This window comes from Marmota flaviventris, chromosome 6 (genome assembly GCF_047511675.1).
Source record: "Marmota flaviventris isolate mMarFla1 chromosome 6, mMarFla1.hap1, whole genome shotgun sequence".
In the NCBI taxonomy this organism is placed as follows: Eukaryota; Metazoa; Chordata; class Mammalia; order Rodentia; family Sciuridae; genus Marmota; species Marmota flaviventris.
In genome coordinates this window covers 157,013,951-157,018,831 of record NC_092503.1, presented here as the reverse complement: position 1 = coordinate 157,018,831, position 4,881 = coordinate 157,013,951, and positions in this window count along the sequence as shown.

The following is a 4,881-nucleotide window of genomic DNA, read 5'->3' as shown; positions in this document are numbered from 1 at the left end:
AGTGAGGTACAGGGCAACTTCTTCTTAGGCTTTGAGGACCAGAAATATGTTAGTGCCGTTTGTTTCGAGGAAGCCACACAAAGGAGGGGTTGTTTTTATAACCCTCATAAAAGGCACAAGTTGGACACAAGTTGGAAATGTCGATGGGCCCAGGCAATCAATAGTGCCTGCCTCCTGGACACTACAGAGTAGCCTGCTGCTGCCTCTCCCGGGGGCTTGCAGTCTACACTGCTGCAACACTCATTGTCTTTGCAGCCTCTGACTTTCAACATGTGGTTGTGGGTCAGGGTTATTTCAGGATTTCTTAGGTGCAGTTCCACTTAAGCTACCAGTTCTGTTGTAGAGCCAATTAGGCTCTGACATGGCACCAAATCACCTGAATTAACTAAGCAAATATTTATTTTGACTGGTGTTACAGATAGTGCAGATGGGTCATCTGACCTTGGGGGGTCTCCCCTAAGTGGTGACTCAGACCCACTCAACTTCCATTCTGTGAAAATCCCTCATACAACATAGACCAACTGCTAAATGTGCTGGGAAACACAGCAGTCCGGGGTGCTCAGGAAGAGAAATGTTTTGAACACGTAACACTGACTTTTTCACAATAGGTCAAATACTCAGAACAGTTTTTGGCAATTTCTTTAACAATTCTGTTCCACTATTTGGTACCTGTCAGGTGGATAATAATAGTGCTGGTCTCAGAGTTGTTGGGAAGAACCAGTGAGTTAATATGTCTACAGTACTTTAAACAGAGCCTGCTCCATATTAAATACTGTGTGTTTGCTGTTATAGGTCATGTTCTGTTTACATACAGTCAGGACCCTTTACCTCCTCCAACTCATACCTGTGTAGCTGCAGGTAAAAACCTGCCATGTTGAATTACTGGGTCACAGATTTTGAAGTTCAAATACTGATAAACACTGCCAAATTGCACTTTTTATAGAGACCATAACAATCTTAGTCATCTTGGACTCCTAGGAGAAAATACCACAGCATGGGTGGCATCAACAGCAGATATTCATTTTCTCACAGACCTCGAGGGTGGAACTCCAAGGTCAAGGTCTGGCAGGGTTCGGTTTCTGGGGAGTGCTCTCTTCCTGGCTGCAGATGACTGCCTCCTTTGTATCCTCAGTTGGCATGGGGAGGTGGGCGGAGAAAGGGAAGGGAGAAAGAGTAAGGTTGGGGTTGGAGAGGGAAGGGGGCGGGGAGAGAGAGGGAGGAAGAGAGGGAGGAGGTGGGGGAGAGAAGGTTTGGTCTCATTGTCTTGTGAGGACACTGGTCCTACCATGAGGCCCCTTGAATGTCCTCATCTAAACATAATTATGTCCCTACCTCCAAAATACCATCACCTTGGAAATAAGAGCTACTCCATCTGAAATTTGAAGGGCACAGCATTTCAGTCTATAGCACCCATCAGTACCATAGCTGAACACACATTTTTCTAATTTCCAACCAACTGTATTTTATCACACTTTTGATCACTACAACCTCAGAGGTGAAAATTGTCTTGGTTTTAACTTCCCTTGATTCTATTTTAAAATAATGTGTGTGTGTGTGTGTGTGTGGGTGTGTGTGTGTGTGTATATTTAAACTCCATTTGTATTTTCCTTTCTAGAGAGTCTCTGTTTACCCAATTTTCTATAGGGTTCTTAGACTCTTTATTTATCTCTCAGATAGATAAATATCTTTTTTCTTGTTGTGATTTTCTTTTTTCTTTAAGAAATTAGTCCTTTATTCTGGGTGAGGTGGCACGTGTCTGTAATCCCAGCGGTTTGGAAGGCTGAGGTACAAGGATCTCAAGTTCAAAGCCAGCCTCAGCAACTTAATGAGGTACTAAGCAACTCAGTGAAACCATGTCTTCAAATAAAATATAGAACAGGGTTGGGATGTGGCTCATAAGTTGAGTGTCCCTGAATTTAATCCCTGGTAAAAATAAAGGAAGGAAGGAAGGAAGGAAGGAAGGAAGGAAGGAAGGGAGGGAGGGAGGGAGGGAGGGAGGGAGGGAAAGAAAGAAAGAAAGAAAGAAAGAAAGAAAGAAAGAAAGAAAGAAAGAAAGAAAGAGAGAGAAAGAAAAGGTTCTTTATGGTATGTTACAGTTTTTAAAATAATTTTCTTTGACTTTGTTAAACTGTGATTTCTCGATTTCACCTGATGGGCTTGATGGTTGGGAGTTTTAGGTTAGGTTGAGGCATTTCCAACCTTATGAAGTCTGTCCTCCCCACTGAGGCACCTCCTTCCTCTCTCTGCCCCCCCCCCCCACCTCGTTTCCCTGTCCTGCTGCCTTTTCCTCACCCCGTCAGGGACCCAGAAGTGACCATTAGACCTCCTCTCACAGACTCTGCTTCCTGCCCTTCATGCCTCTGCCTTTCAGACGGACACTTTTCTTGACCCACCTTGAAGTCCACTCACTCTCCCCTTCCTTTCCATCTGCTGCTCTCCTGTCCAGGGAGCTTACTCTGGTTTTCAGTTTTCAGTTCTAAATTTTTCTGTTTTTCCCCTCCGTGTCTTCTTTCTTTCTTCAGGGAGAATCTCTGTTTTCCGCAGCCGAGGGGGTGATTTCATCAACAGCTTTTCAGGGTCATCTTGGCCCCTCTTTCTCTGTGGAATGCCAACATTTCCTACTTCCCTGGGTCTCTGTTCTCAGCCCTCCACTCAGAAATCGGAACCTTAGTGATCCTCTTCTGCCCTGCGCTCCCTGACTTCTCTAACCCTAAGTCAGGAGTAGGAACCTGGAGTCTGACAAACAAACAGATGAATAGTGCAAGCTGACCATGCTTCAGTGGGACTTGAGATTCCAGCCTTATTCCCTGGTTCTGCCACGATCCACTTCTCACCCTGGTCACCTCACCCTGGTCACGTATGGGTTCCGAACAATGTCTCCAGGCCTTAGCTCCACACTCATCGAGAGAGAAACGATGAAATGTGCTCATTCCGATTTACTCAGAAATTTTTAAAGTCTTTTTTCTTACTGGGAAGTAACCCAAAGGGGGTATTCGGAAGGTGGCCTCATGTAGCATCTTAACAAAGGAACAAAACTTGTAGAGGGCTGACAGGATGAAGGAAAGGGACTGACGGTTGGGAAGACTGGTGTTTGGCAGGTTTGTTAGGTAGATCTCCCTGTGCTGTCTCTGAGCTGATAAAGAATCTGGAGTCACCTCAGTTAACTCAGAGTTGTCCTCCCCTCCCTGGGGACAGGGAAGGACACTTTATCCTGGGTCTGCTTTTCCTTCTTGCCTTCACTTCAAAATAATCCTATGCCCGAGTGGCCTGTTTTAGGGTGCATAATCTGAGCCCCTTTTGTGTTTCACAGACACATTATTATTATTGGCTTACCTACCCTCGGAGAAATGTCGCAATGTCAACTGAGATCACGTGGCATCTGTTGATTAAGTCGGGTGAATTGGCATTGTCACTGTGATTTCTGTACTGACCCTGACCTATGCTGTGCTGTGGTTTCGACATCTGAATACATGACAGGATGACGATTCTCTGCCCCGCTGTTTTCTCCCTCCCTCGATAGAGCACTGGCTCTCCTGGTGGGACCTGCCGGCTCATCTGCAGAACGTTCTTTCTCTCTGATTTTAGCTTGCGCTGTGTTCATAGCTCTCTGGTGCTCTTACACATATGACTTACTAACCTGCAATAGGAGCCAGTTTTGTCCAAAACCTCTGCATTTTTCCCAGAAGCAGAACCCCCTGTCGTGCTTAACATCAAGGGAGGGAGCTGTAGAGCTCAGTTTACTGGGTTGTCCGGGATCCCTGCCCTAGAGAGCAGCTGTCCCGCGGGTGAGCTCAGGGCTGTTAGTTACTTTGACTTTTGCAAACTCTACAAAACATGTGACCTTGTGGAGCCAGGGCTGTCCCCAGAGCCTGGAAATAGGCTCAGGAAGTGAGGGCCCTGAAGTTCGAGCTTTGTTAGCCTCCTGGGGAAAAGAGAAAACACTGAGTTTCTATGAGAGTTTTTCTCAGCTTTATTAGGAGACTGACAAATAAAAACTATGTATTTGTTGTAGTCAGCCTCTTCACTGCTCTGTTCAGAAGACCTGACAAGAACAATTTTAGAAGAAACATTTATTCGGGGGCTCAAAGTTTCAGAGGTCTGTTTGTGGTAGCCAACTCTGTTGCTTTGGGCCCAAGATGAGGCCGAAAATCATGGTGGAAGTCAAGTGGAGGACAGCTGCTCAGGACATGAGCCAGGAAGCACAGAGAGAGCCTTCCCCTCGGCACAGACAAAATATATATCCCAAAGCCATGCCTCCAATGACCCACTCCTCCAGTCACACTGTCACAACCCGTCTCCAGTCACCACCCAGTGAATCAAGATCAATATCAATAATCCAATCGCTTCACTTCTGAACTTCTTGGCATTGACTCACACATGATCCTTTGGGGGATCCTCACATCCAAACCATAACAGTATGCAAGATGTATGGTGGGTTGAATTGATAGACACTGCTAGGTGAGCATCACAGTCCAGCTACACATCTGCACCCACTTGTGTGCGCCCATGATGAGAACACCCAAGACCTACTCCAGCAGATTTCTAGTATAAAATACATCATTGTTAACCAGAGTCACCAGACTGTACATTGGGTTTCAGAACTTATTCATCTTAGGGATGATAGTTTGTATCCTTCCATGACTATACATCAAATAACTTTATTCCATGTACTGCAATAGCTTAACCAAAAGTAAAGGCGATTTAAATAAAATTCTTTGTTCAAATTCTGGTCTTCTCCAAACCCACGACATCCGGTCCAGGTTCATTAGGTCTGTTTGAGGTTGCCTTTCCCAACTTTTTCTTTCTTGATAATGTTTTTGGTTACTATTCAAACGTCACATTACAGGCTTCTTGATTTGTTCTTCTGATATCATCAGTGAA